Below are 20,046 nucleotides of genomic sequence, written 5' to 3'. Positions count from 1 at the left end.
ATCTAGAGCATCTGAAAATATCAAATACCTGAGTCTTTCAAACCTTTCAAAGTCGAGTTTGTTGCCTTTGCATACCTTCCTCCTCGTCCATCCTATATTCCGTCTGATAACATCGCTTCTTGCCCACACCATTATTACAACTATCTTCTAATTGATTTGTCTGCCTACAGTAGTTATACCCCGTCTCTGAACCATTTTTAAAATAGTTGCCAGAATAATTTTTAGTTCCATTCTAATTGTCTCATTTATCTGCTTCAAATAAATCAATACATAAAATATTATTTTATGGTTTAAGAAGACAGATGTTTCTTTCAGCTCTCCTTCAAGTTCCTTGGTTTCAGAGCCAAAATTATGGCTAGCGTTAACAACCATTAACATTTATTGATTGCTTACTCTGTGTCAGGAATTTTGTTAAGTGCATAATATGCACTGTGCCATACAATGCTGTCTGGAATCCATTGAGATTTTTTTTTTCTGAAAAACTACCATGGGGAGATTATAGAAAGTATTTGTTTAAATTAGCAAAGCAGCTTTTAGTCTGGGTCCCATATTGATCACACAGAGAAAACTCAGGCCACTTTTTTGTTTTGAGCAACAAATAATTTTTATGACTGCATTTTTGCAGCTACTCTTTATAGCAATTTAACAATTCTCGGTAAATACAGGTAGATAATATTTATTTTCCCCTTTGATTACAAATCAAAACATGGAGATTTAGAGACATTAGAGAATGAAGGACTCCTACCAATTTATTGGTAGAGCTATAATTAAATTAAAATCAACTAAGTCTTGGGACCTGAAAGATAGTATAGAGGGCAAGTAGTTTGATTTTCTTGTACGTGACAAAACTACTATGATTCCTGGAACTTCAAATGATCCCCTTGAGTATCAGCGTAAGTGATTCCTGACACAGAGCCAGTAGTAAACCTTAAACAGTGCAAGATATGACCCCAGAACAAAAACCATGTAGGCCTAGAGTAGTGGTTTTTAAGGACCATATCACAATGTCCCCAATTTATGAAACTCCTAAAAGACATCACCCAAAAGCTCTTGTGTGTCATTCATGACTGCATTATTTAATCCCAATATCACTCCCAGCATTATTATTATCTTGACAATATACCTGTAATGCATTTTACTTTGTGAAAGAATCTCACAGATCTGCTTATATTCTACTGTCCACACGATTAAGTTGATGCCCTGTGTGAAATAATCTCATCTATTCATAGCCTAAATTTTAACTTCCATAGACTATAGTTTGTCCGTAAATGTTTTTGTCCTGCCTACAATTTCGTTTGCCTTACAAGCGGCCAACATGGTCAATCGGAGATTGATTCCTCCACCCCTCTCGGAGAGCCCAGCAAGCTACCGAGAGTATCTCGCCCGCACGGCAGAGCCTGGCAAGCTCCCCGTGATGTGTTTGATATGCCAAACACAGTAACAACAAGTCTCATGATGGAGACGTTACTAGGCCCGCTCAAGCAAATCAATGAGGACCGTGACCGTGACCGACAAATTAACTCAGCCTATTATAATTTTGATCTTAATCCATGAAAGTTTTTCCATTTTTTCCCTGTGAAAAGTGATCTTGTGTTCTGTTCTCTCCATAGCTACTTACTTTTCTTATTAATATTAGAAATACACTTCTGTTTTGACCCACTCCAGGAAAAAAAAGTGGTAAAGCTATGAGAACCTTCCTACGCATTTCTATTAAACCTTTTCCCTCTTTTCAGATAATTTCTTAGCTATCCCTTGAAGCGATGACCTCTCCAGTGACATGATTCTGACAATGAAAAATAAAGGTAAATCTGCCAAGAAAGCTGACTTGACTTTTCATGGGAAGATTTTCCTTTTAATGAAAGAAATGCAGTAGTGTGGAGAAAGAAGAATGAGTTTGGGAAAAAGAGTAAGATATAGAGAAAGTAAGGAAGTAAAGAGGAGAAGCCCTCTATCTTTGGTGGAATATGTCTATTAAGTCCAAGAACAAAATCCTTGGTTCTAAGGTTAAAATATTGTATAAAAATAGTAAAATCCTTGATAACATTTTTCAGCTTCTATATCAACTCAGACTAAGATTACTCTTCTTTCTTTCTTTCTTTCTTTCTTTCTTTCTTTCTTTCTTTTTTGGGAGGGGGCTACACTGTAATACTCAGTGCCACTTCTGGCTCTGTGCTCCAAGATTAGTCCTAGAGGGACTTGGGAGATCATATATGATTTCTATGCATGTAAATGCAAATTCTCCAGATTTTTGTCCTGTGGTTCATATAAGATTTGCATCAAAATTTCTACGCATAAAATAACCTTATTGTGCCAGTATTTAATTGTCAGTTTGCTAAAGATTCATCCTATTCATTGCTTCTCATATCATATTGCTCTTTTTTGCCATTTATTTGTTATTATATACTTGTCGGGGTCCTGGCCAGTCAACCTCGATACTCTGGAGCATGATCCCCCGGTCGCTGGACTTACTCCCTATAGGAGAAGGAGTGAGAAGGGGAAAAGCCTCTTCCCTGGCCCTCTGAGCACCGTGGACTCCCACCACCACCGAGAAAGAACCACGCAGAGGAGGGAAAGCTGGTGGTCAAGCAGCAATCCGTTTATTAGCTCTCACACAGGGTTTTTTATACATCCATTTCAGAGAGCAATCCACGTGGTGTATCACATTTACCCTGTCAGGCTCAATACAGATGTTAGTTAATCGTTTACAACTCCTGCTTTGAGGGCCAGGTGTATTAGCTCAGGTAGATGGTAACTATTACATCCCTCATCCTTAACCAGAGTGCCTACGTGTGTGGAGTGCTGAGGCAAGCTCCTGGACCCCTGTAAACAGGGCCAGCTCTTTCTTTCAGGGGCAGGTGATTTAGTCAAAGTCTCAGGCCAACTACTGAGACCCCAGCACTAACTAAAAATGTGATGGTCATAACTATAGTATACATAAAAATGACCTTATTAGTACAGGAAACTCACATATTAGTGCTATAGTTTATGAGCTTTCCACATACAAAAGATCCACAACCTAATCTTTGTATTATGTAGAACTTGCATAAAATTTTTTGGCAAACACCTAAATCTTGCTACATTTGATGGCTAGCTAGGTAGTGCAAACACACTTGTTTTAGGGAAGTTATGCAACAACCAAAGGTTAAAAGACATGAATAAAAGAAATACTTTAATATATGCAATATAATGCATAATTAATATATGTAACATTGTAATACATTACAATGTATCGTAATATATGCTTCACTTCCTCTTAAAAGCAGAGAATGCATCAAAATGTTATATAATGATTATTGCCTGAAATGACAGTACTAAGTGTTGCTTTTAGTATTACTAGCATTTAAAAATCATATTGTTCACTTTTTTTGCATGTAGCTGTCAAGTTTTGACAGCCCAATTTATTAAAGAGGTTTTCCTTGCTCCACTTCACTTTTCTTGCCCCCTTATTGAAGATTAGATCATCAGTATATTCAACTCTGTTCCATTGGTCTACATTTCTGCCTTTGTTCCAGTACCATGCTGTTTTAATTATTACTGCTTTGTGGTAGAGCTTGAAGTTAGGGAGGTTGATTCTTCCCATTTTCTTTTTCCAAGAATTGCTTTAGCTATTCGTGGGGGCTTATTGTTCCATATAAATATCAGGAGTGTTTGCTCCATTTCTTTAAAGAATGCCATGGGTATCCTTATAGGGATCGCATTGAATTTGTACAGTGCTTTGGGAAGTATTGCAATTTTGACAATGTTAATTCTCTCCATCCATGAGCAGGGGATATTTTTCCATTTCCTCGTGTCCTCTTTTATTTCCTGAAGTAGCGTTTTGTAGTTTTCTTTGTACAGGTCCTTTACTTCCTTAGTTAAGCTGATTCCTAGGTACTTGATTTTCTGGGGCACAATTGTGAATGGGATTGTTTTCTTGATGTCACTTTCTTCTCTTTCACTATTTGCGTATAGGAAAGCCATGGATTTTTGGGTATTGATTTTATAGCCTGCCACTTTGCTATACAAGCCTATTGTTTCTAGGAGTTTCTTGGTAGAGGTTTTAGGGTTCTCTAAGTATATTATCATATCATCTGCGAACGCCATGCACAAAAGTAAGATCAAAATGGATTAATGACCTCAACATCAGACCAGAATCCATAAAGTTAATTGGAGACAAAGTTGGCAAAACCCTCCATGATATTGAAGCTAATGGTATCTTCAAAGATGTCACGCCACTGGCCAAGCAAGTGAAAACAGAGATAGACAAATGGAACTATCTTAAACTAAGAAGCTTCTGCACCTCAAAATAAATAGTGACCAAAATACAAAGACAGTCTACAGAATTGGAAAGGATATTCTCCAAATACACATCCGACAAGGGATTGATATCAAGGATATATGAAGTACTGGTTGAACTCCAGAAGAAGAAAACATCCAACCCCATCAAGAAGTGGGGCGACAAAATGAGCAGAGACTTTCTCAAAGAAGAAATCCGAATGGCTAAAAGGCACATGAGAAAATGCTCTACATCACTAGTCATCAGGGAGATGCAGATCAAAACAACAATGAGATATCATTTCACACCACAGAGACTGGCCCACATCCAAAAGAACAAAAGCAACTGGTGCTGGTGCGGATGTGGCGAGAAAGGGACCCTCCTTCACTGCTGGTGGGAATGCCAAATTGTCCAACACTTTTGGAAAACAGTATGGAAAATTCTCAAAAAATTAGAATTTGATCTCCCATTTGACCCAGCAATACCACTCCTGGGAATATATCCCAGAGAGTCAAAAAAGTATAGTCGAAGTGACTTCTGCACTTGTTTGTTCATTGCAGCACGCTTTACAATAGCCAGATTCTGGGAAAAACCTGAGTGCCCAAGAACAGATGACTGGTTAAAGAAACTTTGGTAACATTTACACAATGGAGTACTATGCAGCTGTTAGGAAAGATGAAGTCATGAAATTTACATGCAAGTAGTACTACATGGAAAGTATCATGTTAAGCAAAATGAGTCAGAAAGAACGGGATAGACACAAAAAGATTGCATTCATCTGGGGAACATTTTCATTTCATTTTCATTTCATCATCCTGTTATTCGTCGATTGCCTCGAGCAGGCCCCAGTAACGTCCCTTTCATCCTAGCCCTGAGATTATATTCAAGGCTATTTAGGAGAATGAGACCCATCATTGTTACTGGTATTTGGCATATTTGGTAGGCCACGGGGAGTTTGCCAGACTCTGCCCTGTGGGCAGGCTACATTCGATAGCCTGCAAGTTTGTCCAAAGTAGGAATAAGACAATAAGATGTCATAAAAAAAATGTTTTGTCAAGACGTCGCGCGGCCGCAAATGCGGCCACGCGGTTCCGGGATCTGGATTTTATACTCTGAGTCTTGGCCGCTGATGGGATTACACGGCGCCAGGGGGCCAGGTGGTGGGTGTGACCCCCGCCTACTGGAATTTGGAGGATCTGGGTGGAAGATGCTCGACTCCAATTCGAGTAGGCTTGGAGCTCTCGGCCCCGGAACCCGCGTGGCTTTGTCCCTCTGCCAGTACCTTCATGTGTGCGGAGAGTGGTCTCAGCATGGTGGTGGCTGGTCCTGGAGGTCTTCGGCTGCCGTAGCCCTGGTCGGGGCAGGGAGGAAAGCTCAACCCGCTCCCCTCCAAGGGACTCCGGGAAGGAACACCCAGGCGCGGGGGCAGAGACTGCACTGTTCTCGTCCGGGATCTGGATTTTATAGTCTCTGAGTCTTGGCCGCTGATGGGATTACACGGCGCCAGGGGGCCAGGTGGTGGGTGTGACCCCCGCCTACTGGAATTTGGAGGATCTGGGTGGAAGATGCTCGACTCCAATTCGAGTAGGCTTGGAGGTCTCGGCCCCGGAACCCGCGTGGCTTTGTCCCTCTGCCAGTACCTTCATGTGTGCGGAGAGTGGTCTCAGCATGGTGGTGGCTGGTCCTGGAGGTCTTCGGCTGCCGTAGCCCTGGTCGGGGCAAGGAACATAAAGTAACAAAATGGGAGACTAACACCCAGGAGTGGCTGAGATTAGTAACAGGAATTTTGCTCCATTACTTGGAGACCAGACACGTGTGCTAGGGGAAAAGGCAGCTCAGATAGAGAAGGGAGCACCAAATAAAGGGTGTTGGGAGGCTCCTCCCAGGATGGGAGAAGCATGCTGAAAATAGACTATAGACGAAACATGATTGCTACTCAATGCCTCTCTTGCAAACCACAGGACCCAAAACAAGAGAGAGAGAACAAAAGGGAATGCCCTGCCACAGAGAAGGGTGGGATCGGTGGGACGGGGGGGTGGGAGGGATGCTGGATCCATGGTGGTGAAGGATGGGCACTGGTGGAGGGATGGGTACTTGATCATTGTATAACTGAAACCCAAGCACAAAAATTTGTAAGTCTATAACTGTACCTCATGGTGTTTCACTAATAAAAAATAAATTTAAAAAAATTAAAAAAAACAAAAAAAAAACAAAAATTAAAACCCTAATATCTAAAAAGAAAATCATATTGTCCTGTGCCTAAGCACACACAAGCCATTCTTCCAAGAGTCAGTGACAGTGACGAAGATTTCAAAGGATGCGATTTTTCACTTTATAAAATTTTGGTTTTGGGGGCCACATCCAGTGATGTTCAGGAGTTGCTCCTAGCTCAGCACTCAGGAATTACTCCTCATGGTATTCAGGAAACTATATGGGATGTGGAAATCGAACCCAGGTCAGTACATGTAAAGCAAATGCTCTCAAGTGCTATCACTGAGGTTCCTGAATGTGCTTTTCAAAATCAATCATTTCCTTTGATACTTAGCGCTAGATTTTAGCTCTAATATCATGTCACTTTTATGATTTATTTTTGTCTAATAGAAGAGCAGTGGGCTGGAGTAATAGCACATCAGGTAGGGCATTTGTCTTTCACGCAGCCAACCCGGTCGGCCCAGGTTCAGTTCCTCCACCCCTCGCGGAGAGCCCAGTAAGCTACCAAGAGTACCTCGCCTGCACGGCAAAGCCTGGCAAGCTACCTGTGACGTATTTGATATGCCAAACACAGTAACAACAAGCACCACGATGGCAACATTACTGGGCCTGCTCGAGCAAACTGATGAACAATGGGAGGACAGTGCTATAATGCTACAGTGCAGAAAAGCAGTATTTCAAATTAGTGATCCTAGATGTAAATGTGCTCTAAATATTTAAAACAATGATAAATGGGTCTACTTTTCTATTCCTACATTATATAACCTATGAAATGATGGATAAATATTATCTCTTGATAATTTATAATCAGAAATCTCTAGATCCACTATTGTTCAAAGGGAGATACACCTAATCAACTGGAGCCAAGGCAGCAGATAAAGAACTTTATTAGCAAACTGTTGACATGCTAAAAAATGTGGGTTCATATCCTAGAGAATCATCGTGCTTGCTTGGCCACAGGAGTTTATACATGGAAAAAATATGGACTCTATTTTTAAAAAGGGCAGGTATACTGCTGGGCACAAGATTGTCAGTAAATTCCCTTGTGGACTGATCTTCTGAGATACATTCCAGTGTATTTGTAAATCTAAGGAAATATTTTCATTGAAGTTTCAGAATGCATGATAACTTCTACATAATAAACTTCTTTGGAGGTGGGTGGGTGTTGGTCCACATTCCATACCCAGCAATGCTCAGGGGTTATTTCAGGCTCAGAACTCAGGAATTACTCATGACAGTGTTTTGGGAACCATATGAAAGTCTGGGGATCAAACCCTGGTCATCTGCATGCAGAGCAAGTGCCCTCCCTATAATACCTGTCTGACCCTTAAATAGTAAACGTTTGGTGTAATGAAAAGACAAGGGAAATATCTTTTCCATTACAACAGCTTATGCCCAGGAGAGTTTTCTTCTATTTCATGTTTTCAGCCCAGATCTTAATTTATTTTGAACCAATTTCAAATTTAAGAGAATAAGATAGTTAATATGCAAGAAGATGGAAACCATACAAAAGCACAGATATCAAGTACATTATTGAAGAAACCCCAGGATGGTGTCGTTTATAAAAAAAAATATAGTGTCAAGTTTTGTAATTCTTGAAACAATGTTTAAACTTTAGAGGAAATTAACTAAAATGAGATTATAATAGAAAAGTACACCAAAATCTTATCACAAGAAAATGAGTTTTATATTCAATTGCATAAAGAAAAGCAGAATAGGAAAAGATTTGATAACTGGATTTGAAAAATCACCCAATTGTCATAAAAATTAGTTTTGCAGCTGAAATTTTTAACCCTTACAGTAGAGAGACATGGTCTTATAAGAAAAGTGTATTAAAAATAATGATACCCTAAAAATAAATACAGAAGTTCAAAACCTAGTAAACTGTTCAGAGAATCTTTAAAATTATTTCTTTAAGAACTATAAATGTTCCAATCTTTGCTGATCACTTCATATTATATAGGAATACCATATGAAGCTATTAATTCTTATGTTGCAACAGTATTCTGTATCTGAAAACCCTCTTTGAATTTAAATTAATTGGAAAATTCAGATAACCAGGATACAACTGAGAAAATCACCAATTGTTGTGTCCGTGGAGTATTTCTCCAGAAAACCTTGATAAGAGCATGAACACACTAACTTATATAGATAGGATTTAAAAAAAATAAGAAGGAATACCATATGCAAACTCTAATTTATGGCTGTAAGTATAACATAACCATTGAGTCATCTAGTTATCTTATGGTTCATCAGCAACCTAGTCTAACAAGGATCTCTGGGATTTGGAACCATTTCAGAGAGAATGGCAGAAAGAATTAAGACTCAAGGCAAAATATGTTTTACTAAGCAGGAAACTGACTTAATTAGCAAGCCAAAGAAAATAGGCAGTTTTAAGGCACTCTAGACTATACTAAACATGTTGAGGAAACTAGATCAGTAAGACACCAAAACGAACAGAAGTAGCTTTTATAAATCTGCTCATAAAAGAAAAAAGAAGATAAAGATATTTACCTTGAACCTTCTACAAAGTGACATTTCCACCCTGATGGTTAATTTATTCCTCTTTCTAAAGAGTTCCAGCATGCCAGCCCTAGGTGAAACTACAATCTAAAGATGTACTGTAGTATCAATGATAACATATTTACTAAATATATGTTAACATATTTACATATTATATACCAAATTCTGCAAAGTAATGCCATTTGTTATATTTTCAATATCAGCAAGACAGTGAGAAAAATCCTGTTAATATCCTTCCTTTACAGGATTCTATCATGAGAGTAATAAAGATTTGTTTGCTTGTGACTATTTCTAATTTCTCATGTTTTGCTCTTTAATTCTAAAAACTATTCTTAGTGCTATATTGTTTCTTGGTACAGAGGAATTACACATTAAGTGTCCTTATAGAAAAAAAGCTTTAAATTTCTTTTATTGAAGAAAACCTATCCCATATTAAAACAGCACTGGGAAATTCCCTTATACCATTAAATAACTGTCTGTCAAACAATAGCCGAGGAATCTTCAGTTTAATTAGTTCACATCAATCATATGCATATTTCATACCTCTCACAAATTGTGGATGTCCTCATCAAATCATCTTTTAAGTCACAGCATAATTTGCATAAACATGTGAGAACTAAAACACCGACTAACTGCATTCATACATACAAACTACAGTTATATATTCATATGCACATATTTAGAAAACACGGACCATGGAAAAATAGCAAGCACAATCTTTGGACACTAGGACCTATGATATTCTGGTGATATTTGTCCTCTGTAATGGAATTATTCTTAATCATTTTCTCACAGGCAGATAGAGGCCCACTTCTTCTCACAGCTCCTGACAAGTGATGCTTTGCCTGCATGCTTTGCTCTACACCAAATGATTATTAACAGAACACAGACACCAATTCTACCAAGTCTGTGAACTGAAGTTAAAAAGATGTACAGCCACACCCCACTATAGTCATAATAGTGTAGAGCATCAGAGGGAAACAAAGCCTTCTTCAAAAATCAATTCTCACTTGTCAGAGTATGTGTTTGCTAGAATTCATAAGCAAAATCTATGGCCCAGTAATAAGGCAACTAAGCCAATAGCATATTCCCAGTGAAATAAGATCATATAAAAGGATTCCATGTGTAGCAAGGCCATTCACTTTGACATGTTGATTAAGGACTACAAAAATAGAATAGGAGACAATTTTATTATCCTTTTGAATTTATTTTCTAGATAAATATAGTAAACACAAAGGGTTCAGTTTTTTCCACAGAAAATTCTATCATTTTCCTTATATGTTTCATAGTTAAAATATTGTTTCAGGTTGATAAGAAAGTACAGTGGGTAGGATACTTGCTTTGCACAAGACTACCCACATTCAATCCCCAGCACCCCACATATGGTCCCTCCAATCCCCCAGAAGTGATCCCTGAGACAAGATCCATGAGTAAGTTCTGAGCACCACCAGGTGTGGCCCAAACAAAATGTAATGATGCTTAATAAGATGAAACAGAATTTTGAATTAACAGAACATATACTTTTGCAACAGTTTGGTCAAAAGTCCTATACACAGTTTTGATCAAAGAAAGTCTGACTGTGCCAGAAACCACTAGCTAGAGTTGGAGTAACAGCACATCAGGTAGGTGTTTGCATTCACAGGATCAACCTAGGCTTGATTCCTGGTATATCATAGGGCCCACTACATCCTCTAGAAGTGATCTCTGAGTGCAGAGGCAAGAGAAAGCCAGAAAAAAAGAAAAGAACTAAAGAAAGAATGAAAGAGAGAAAGAAAGAGGAAGGAAGGAAGGAAGGAAGGAAGGAAGGAAGGAAGGAAGGAAGGAAGGAAGGAAGGAAGGAAGGAAGGAAGGAAGAAAGGAAGGAAGGAAGGAAGGGAGGGAAAGACAGAAGAAAGAAAGAAAGAAAGAAAGAAAGAAAGAAAGAAAGAAAGAAAGAAAGAAAGAAGAGAAAGAAAAAGATCATCTGGAAGTTGTAAATGTATGCCAAGTGTTTTTAACTTGATGATCAGAAATGATCAGAAACCTTTATTTCTATCTTTGTGGAATCTACAAACCTCTTAAAGTTACTGTGTTTATCAAAAATGAATACGTAGAAAAGATTCCTCAGATTCTAACTGTTCCTCAGAACTCTGATCCTGTAAGAAAAGAATGCTGGGAGATGGCTTCAGGGCCTAAACAGCATGTTTTCCATTAGAAAGTGCAGCTTCAGCATCACTGACTGTATGGTCCTTTTAGCAATATCAGGAAAACCCCAGCAACCATTCTATCCAGCCCTAAGAACAACCTAAAGTGATCCCCAAAAGAGGGATCTTAACGGGTCTATTAAAAAGGCAACATCCTGGGGACAGGGAGACCCAACTGAATAGGATCCTTGTCTTGCACGTAGCTGACCCAGGTCGAATCTCCAGCACTCCATAACGCCCTCAGAATCCCACTGGGGTGATCCCTGAGAGCAGAGTCAGAACTAAGCCCTTTACACCACCCGGTGTGCTCTCCAAAACCAAAATTAATGAATCAATCAATTAATTAATAAGCAAGATTAAGCAAAGAGTCACTATCTTAATGAAAACTGTGGCTTAACATTGGTGGTAGAGAATGGGCACTGGTGGAGGGATGGTTACTCAACATTGTTTGATTGAAACTTAATCATGAAAGTTTGTAAGCCTGTAACTGTATCTCATGGTGATTCATTAAAATAAAAAATAAGTATTAATTGTTAGAGAAAATAGGAAAATATTGAAGAATAGTCATAGGGAAAAGACTACTACAACAATGCTCGATATCTGGGTGACATTATTCTATAATTTCCTGGTTGCCCATAAGGATAAGTAAGTCACCTAAAGTAAAAGCAAAAAAACAAAAAGAAATAATAAAAGGACAATATTAATTTAGACTATGTTTTTATTTTTAAATTTTGCTAGAAACACATTTTTTCTTTCAAAGCAGAGGAATGATTAAATACTATATCTTCACTTTTTAAGAATTATAAAGACATTATGGCTGGTTAAAGCATTTAACAAACGTATAGAAGAAAGTTTGAAGAATAAGGATGTGTGAAGAGAGTGCCTCAGTACCCTGAATTTGTATGAGGGAGGCCCCAGTTAGTCTATCGTGTTGCATATGGTCAAAGTGGCACTGAGCACTGAAGAATACCAAAATAAAACTTGATCACTTAATCACTTAACTTCCCGTTAGACGTCAATTTGCTCGAGTGGGCACCAGTAACGTCTCCATTTGTCCCTGTCGCGTGCTACAGTAGCCCAATGGCATCTCTTCGTTCCGGGAACATGAAGGGCCTCAAACCGATCGTTCATGATCTTAACGAAGAAGTCTGACCATCTGGAAGGTGGGCAGCCACGCGGTCTTTTGACATCCCGTGGAATCCAGTCTGTAACACCTCTAGTCCAGCAGTCGTCTTTAAATCTCATTACGTGACCAGCCCATCTGATTTTTGACACCTTGGCAAATGAGACAGCGTCCCTGATTCTTGATCGTTGATGGATGTCAGAACTCCGGTTCTTTCTCTCATTTGAGTGAAACGTGATATTCCAAGCATAGCTCTTTCTATTCTTCTTTGAGAGACCTGAATAGCGTTCTCATTGACGCCCTGATTCGCTAGGGCTTCAATGACCGCTTCCGTCTCAAAGAATCAAAGGCCTTCTTTAAATCAATGAACATTAAACAGAGCGGCATCTTGAACTCCCGAGAAACCTCAATGAGCTTTGTTATCGTGTGGATATGGTCGATGGTGCTGAATCCTTTGCGGAACCCGGCTTGCTCGCATGGTTGTCCTTCATCTAGTGTTCTGCCAATCCTATTTAGGATGACTCGAGTGAACAACTTGTAGATGACAGACAATAGGCAGGGCCTATTGTTTGCGTAGGGCCCAGGTCTCTGAGGCATATGTTAATGCAGGAAGAACAGTGGAATCAAGGAGATGTGCCCGGAGCTGGAGGTTCTTTGTCCTCTTAGCTATTTCTTTGACGTTCTTGAAGGCGTTCCAAGCCGCTCTCTTCCTCTTGCGCAGCTCGGGTGCCAGGTCATTTGTCATGTTGACCTCTCGACTTAGGTACACATAGCTGTTGCATTCGGAGATGGTCGTTCCATTGAGAGCGAATGGGGCGTCAGGAACAAGGCTGTTTCTCATAAACATTGTCTTCGTAAGATTCAGCTGTAGTCCTACCTTTCCACACTCACGGTCAAAGTCGGCCAGCATTTGTGCCGCTTGGCTGATGTTTGGTGTTATTAAAACAATGTCATCAGCAAAGCAGGGGTGGTGTACTTGCCGACCTATCTTCTGTGAAGATCTTCTATCTTCACTCCCATTCCTTCCCATTCCAGTCGTTGCATGATGTTCTCGAGGGTGGCACTGAAGAGTTTCGGTGAAATGGTATCACCCTGCCGCACCCCTCTCTTGACATCAACGATCACTTCTTTGTAGAATGGTGAGATCCTGGTAGTGAATCCGCAATACAGCTCACGGACGATCCTGATGTATTGGGCTTGAATGCCCTGATTGGCTAGGGCTTCAATGACCGCTTCCGTCTCAAAGAATCAAAGGCCTTCTTTAAATCAATGAACATTAAACAGAGCGGCATCTTGAACTCCCGAGAAACCTCAATGAGCTTTGTTATCGTGTGGATATGGTCGATGGTGCTGAATCCTTTGCGGAACCCGGCTTGCTCGCATGGTTGTCCTTCATCTAGTGTTCTGCCAATCCTATTTAGGATGACTCGAGTGAACAACTTGTAGATGACAGACAATAGGCAGATTGGGCGATAGTTGCCAATGTCATGGATGTCTCCCTTCTTGAAGAGTAGTACAGTCCTGCTGGTTTTCCACTGGGATGGAACCTTGCATTCAGACAGGTAGCGAGTGAAGAGCCGAGCCAGTGTATTGATGAGTACTGACGGCAGGTTCTTCAGGTGTTCAGGTCTGACCTTGTCTGGGCCGGGTGCTGTTTGCTTCTTTACCAACGAAATGGCGTGTCGGATTTCGGAAGGGAGAACATTGGGAACAACATATCCATCCTGTGGAATTTGGTATGTTGGCAAGTGGACATGGCTATCGAAGAGATTTGAGTAGAAGTCATGGATAATCTTCTCCATTGCCGTTCTGGAGGATGTGATGGATCCATCAGGACGTCGGAGGGCAGTCATCTTGGTCTTATAGTTGGCGAAGGACAGGCGGGCATTATGAATACTTTTCCCGGCTTCTGCCGCATCTACCAGTACTTCTGCTCTTCTCTCTTTGAGGTCTTCCTTGATCGCATCTCTGCACTGCTTTGCGAGCTTGGACGTTAGCTTGCGGTTGCCTGAAAATAAAACAAACCAAAAAAATAAAAAATAAACAATAAAGATGGCTCACTTCAAAGCTAAAAAGAGAAAGATTGGAAGAAAAAAAGAACTGAGAAAGGTTAGGCATTTAAACTACAGTGTTAAACTAAATATAATTAGACCTTACTCGGTCCTTCTCCTGGACTTCATAAAATTACATCAAGGAGCTCTCTAGGGAGTGATAGAATCAAATTGTTTCTTCCTTTAATGACCCATCTAAATGGCCTGTCCTGTCTTACCTATTTTTGGATTTTTTTTTTCTATACATGCCATTCACCTTTCCTTTTAAGCAACTGATGGTCTGCCTCTAGTAGTGATGTTTATTAAAGCAACTAGAGATCAAAGCAAAATTGATTAAGGAATGTCTCCGTTTTGCCATGTGAAAAAAAAAACAACCTTACTGTGGTGTTAAGATCAACCACTGTCCATTTCATACAAGCATAATCAGTTCTTTTTTTGACTAAAATAATTATGAAGTGAACAAATAGAAATACTAGAAGCATGGAGCAGTCTCATTTAAAATTAGGTGCAAAGGAAATTTATAATTATATGAAAATTTTCCTTTTTAAATACTTAAGCCTTAAAAAAAGTAAAAGTAAATAAAATCTTATTATTTGTATATTTAAATCTCCAAGTTTAAATAAAATCTTGAACTTCAAGTTTTAGATTTTGAAAGTTAAAAAAATGGCTGGAGCAATAGCACAGTGGTAGGGCGTTCGCCTTACAAGCGGCCAACATGGCCGACCCAAGTTCGATTCCTCCGCCCCTCTCGGAGAGCCCGGCAAGCTACTGAGAGTATCTCGCCCGCACGGCAGAGCCTGGCAAGCTCCCCGTGACGTATTCGATATGCCAGACACAGTAACAACAAAGTCTCCAATGGAGACGTTACTGGGCCCGCTGGAGCAAATCGACGAACAACGGGAGGGCCTTTACCTTTACCTTTAAAAAAAATGGCAGCTATTATTCTCACCCTTAGAAAATGAATGGGGGAAGGGAATGAAATTAACTCAAAAGCAATAACATTCCTTGGGCCTGGAAGAGAACTGAGGTCTTAGGGGAAAACTTGAAATCTAAATAGTTGACTCTTTAGATTCTTTTGAGAAGTTTCCAGAATCATTAACAATAGGAATGTTAAATGAAAATTTTATAAACTAGTGAAAGGTGGGAATGAACTTTCTTGAATGTAAGAAACTCCTGGGTACCCATATTGTTAGGAGAGCTATCACACTACCATAAGTTTTTGTCTCTAGAAATCTCATAAAGTTGCTATGATGGATTAAGAAAGAATCCTTTATGACTTAATAAATATTAAGCCTAATCAGCTTGAGTAAGTTGAGGGAAAATTCATAACATGTGTCTATTATATAACCTAAGGTCTAAGGAACTGGGGGAGGGGATGTTTTATAAGAACCTTGATTCAACTTTGGGATGAGTAGTGCTAAGACTCATTCTAGTCCACTTTGCTCTTCTTTTTATCATCCAAATATGGTGAAAATAAAGCAGAAACTTTGAGAAGAAGCAAAAATTAGAATGCTAATAGCTGACACCTGTATAGGAAAATTTTAAAGTCCAACTGCTAGACTAACATAAAGCTTCATCTTTAAGAGAACTTTGCTTCATTTTTTATGACAGAGCACAATGTCTGTCTTTCAACAATACAGCACAAGATCTGTTTAAATGGCAGGGGGAATTTTTTTGATGAAACAAAACAAACATCAAAACTAGATTGAGATATAATTTATTGAATAAGGTGATATAATTTATTGAATAAGAAATATAAAACTACTATGATTGGGCCAGAGAGATAATAAAGGATAATAAAGAAGTTAAGGAGCTTGCTTTGCTCGCAGGTAACCTGATTTGATCCCAGGTACCACATGTGTCCCCCCCTGACCCCCGCACCCCCAGCATTGCTAGATATTTAAACATAAACCTCAGAATAACCCCTTGAACATGTTGCATATGACCCCCTAACTAGAAATCAGTCAATTAAAATAACTATAATGATGAAGCCAAGGACCCCAATGGAAAAAAGTGTAAATATGGAAGATCATATATACAATGAAAGTGATTGAAATGCTGGACATTCTAAGAAATAATCTAAGGAAAATTAGAGAGGTCAATAACACTGCAACAAAAATACAGAATACCGCAGATGGATTTATCTACCGATAGAATGAGACTAAGAAAAGTATCAGTGAGCTTGAGTTTATATCACAGACACTTCCAAAACATAAATGCAAAAGTAACAGAAAAACATTTAAAAGAACATAGAAAACTTTGAAATGTATAAAGTATGTTTAATTAGACTACATTTTAAAGAAAGAGAATATAGCAGAAGAATTATTTGTAGTAATACTGAGAAATTTCTAAATGTAAGAACAGACTGAGGATGTTTCAAGATTTAGGACATTCCAAGAATGTCAAGAAAGATAAATAAGGAAAAACAAACAAAATATAAACCTTGACTCATAGTCAAACTTTGTTTGAACAAAGAAACAATAAAATCCTTAAAGGGCCAGTAGGAGATAGAACGACTTTACCTCAAGTAAAGACAAGGATAAAAATTACAAAAGACCCTTCATTTGACACAATGAAATAAAGAAAATAATGGGATATTTCAAGTGTTATAAAAACAAATAACAAAAAATCAAAATAAAAACAAAAGCAGTCAACATCCTATAATTCTAAACCATATATAATTATCTTTAGAAACAGAAAGAGACTTCTACTGAGATGCAGTAAAAGTAAGTCTTACCTTGCACAAAGTTGACCCCTATCTGACTCCCTGGCACTGCATAAGCTTCCCCACATACTTCCAGGAATGATCCCTAAGCACAGAGCCAAGAGTAAGTCCCTGAGCACAGCAGAGTGTGGCCCAAGAACCCCACTTCTTCCAAACAGGAAAGGATAAAGAATTCCTCAAGTAGTAAGAGATTTGTTTGGAGGGGAAAAGCCTCTTGAAAATGTTTTAGTTATTTAAGATGAAGAAAGACAATATAGCTCCTAAAGTTCTGTCTATACAAAGAAATAAACAATAGAAGAATAAACAAAAAGTTAAAGGAATATTCTCTTTTAAGTTTTTAATGGAACTGTGAATACTCTGTTTAAAGTAAAAATAGCAATGCATTGAATTATAATCTGAAAAAATACAATCATAGATAACAATGTCATAAAGTTTGAAAGTGAGTTACCTATGATTAAGTATCTACATTATGTGTAAAGTGTTATAATTTGTACATGGGCTTAATGCCACAGATTAATATATACAATTTTCCTGTCATAGTACACTTGCTGAAGCTGAAATCAGGAGCATTTTCTATGCCCATTTCATCCATTCAAATCTCATTCTTCAAAACATTCACAATGTCTCCTTTATAACAATAAACTTCTTACTTTGACCTCTTGCTGGAAACAAGATGTGATCTTCAATTTTGTAAGGTAAGTTCTTGATTTTATTTTGCTATGGATAAGGAACCAGCACATGTAATATTACATATAAGACTACCAAAAATATAGATTTATATTTCTAAGTGTTTTATTTGGGAACTGTATTATGGTATTTTATTATTGATGCATGTTTTATTGGACAAATGGAGTCAAGAGAAATTTGGAACTGGATTAACATAACCTTTGACTTTTAAGCATCCCTAACTTTTCTGGGGAATTGGCTTAAGCTAATTTTCCCCACCTTTGGCAGAAAACAAAGACTTCTTTGACTGGGAATAAGCAAAATAAAATAAGAAAGAAATTATTTCTGGACCCTAATTTCTTCAGTGGTAATAATATTTTATTTTGGAAGTTAACATAACATTGATATTTAAAAATGACAATTTTTTATTTGGGATTTGAATTTTCCTGAGAAAATTCATTATGAAAGGATGTGGAATCTTTACTTTGCTGCTAAAGATTTTAAATATGATAAACAGATATAATACTTTTACAGAACCCTCTCTAATTTATTGTTACTGGTATTTGGCATATTGGGTATACCACGGGGAGTTTGCCAGACTCTGCCGTGTGGGCATGTTACATTTGGTAGCCTGCCAGTTTGACCGAATTAGGAATGAGATGATAAGATGTCATTCGCGGCCGCACGCTTCCAGGAGCTGAGTGTGATGATCTCTGGATCCTGGCCGTTGTTGGAGTTACACGGCAGTTGGTGGGTGTAACTGTCTAGTTACTGGCAGGTCCAGTCCCAAACTGTACAGGCTTGGAGATCTCAGCCCCGGGTCCCACACACCTGGGTTCCTCTGTCAGTTCTTTTATGCGTGAGGCTCATCCAAGTGTGTGGAGAGTGCTCTCAGCAAGGCCTTGGCTGGGCCTCGGTGGTCTTCAGCTGTTGGGCCCTGGTGGAGACAGTCAGGCATAGGGTAGGAGATTCTGTCTTGTTCTCTCCCAGGAGCTGAGTGTGATGATCTCTGGATCCTGGCCGTTGTTGGAGTTACACGGCAGTTGGTGGGTGTAATTGTCTAGTTACTGGCAGGTCCAGTCCCAAACTGTACAGGCTTGGAGATCTCAGCCCCGGGTCCCACACACCTGGGTTCCTCTGTCAGTTCTTTTATGCGTGAGGCTCATCCAAGTGTGTGGAGAGTGCTCTCAGCAAGGCCTTGGCTGGGCCTCGGTGGTCTTCAGCTGTTGGGCCCTGGTGGAGACAGTCAGGCATAGGGTAGGAGACTCTGTCTTGTTCTCTCCCAGGAGCTGAGTGTGATGATCTCTGGATCCTGGCCGTTGTTGGAGTTACACGGCAGTTGGTGGGTGTAACTGTCTAGTTACTGGCAGGTCCAGTCCCAAACTGTGCAGGCTTGGAGATCTCAGCCCCGGGTCTCACACACCTGGGTTCCTCTGTCAGTTCTTTTATGCGTGAGGCTCATCCAAGTGTGTGGAGAGTGTTCCCAGCAAGGCCTTGGCTGGGCCTCGGTGGTCTTCAGCTGTTGGGCCCTGGTGGAGACAGTAAGGCATAGGGTAGGAGACTCTGTCTTGTTCTCTCCCAGGAGAGATGGGTCTCATTCTCCTAACCCTGAAAAAGCCTTGAATATGGCACTTTTAAAAAAAAAAATCTCAGGGCTAGGACGAAGAAGACGTTACTGGCACCTGCTCGAGGCAATCGACGAACAACAGGGTGGTCGTGATCGTGATCTCTAATTATTCTTTCATGAAAAAACAGTTGGCCTTAGTTTGAGACAAGAAACAAAAAGTGAGAGAAACTTACACATATCATTTACACTTTTAACAAATACTAGTTAGTTGTTATGAGCTTCTAACCCAATCTTTTAAAGGACAATATCTGTTAAATGTTTTAGTATAATTTAGCAGGTATAGATTTGGTTTGCTACCTCCCATCGAAACTTCAATAAACTCAATGGCTTCACAATAAGCAAACATAGATAATCATGACTACAAGTTCTTTTTACAAAGATGAAGTAGAAGTGTGAGAGTTCACACATTTTTATTACAACTAAAAATAGCATAAAAGCAGAAAATCTACAATATTGGGATTCTCTGTTCTATTTTATCCGTCACTCCATTAAGAGCTTCCATGAGAATCAAATCATGAGCTGTGAGTTGGATTTTATTACCAGACACAAATTGCTTGATCTTACACTTGTCATGACTCACTAGATAAGACTTTTAAAAGTAAAGTGAAAGTAACTATGGCCAGGTTTCTATCAATCCTAAGATCTGGTACCTGTCTTGAATGAGTATTATACATAAATGTCC

The sequence above is a fragment of the Sorex fumeus genome, unplaced genomic scaffold (genome assembly GCF_029834395.1).
Source record: "Sorex fumeus unplaced genomic scaffold, SorFum_2.1 ptg000014l, whole genome shotgun sequence".
In the NCBI taxonomy this organism is placed as follows: Eukaryota; Metazoa; Chordata; class Mammalia; order Eulipotyphla; family Soricidae; genus Sorex; species Sorex fumeus.
This window is presented reverse-complemented; position numbering follows the sequence as displayed.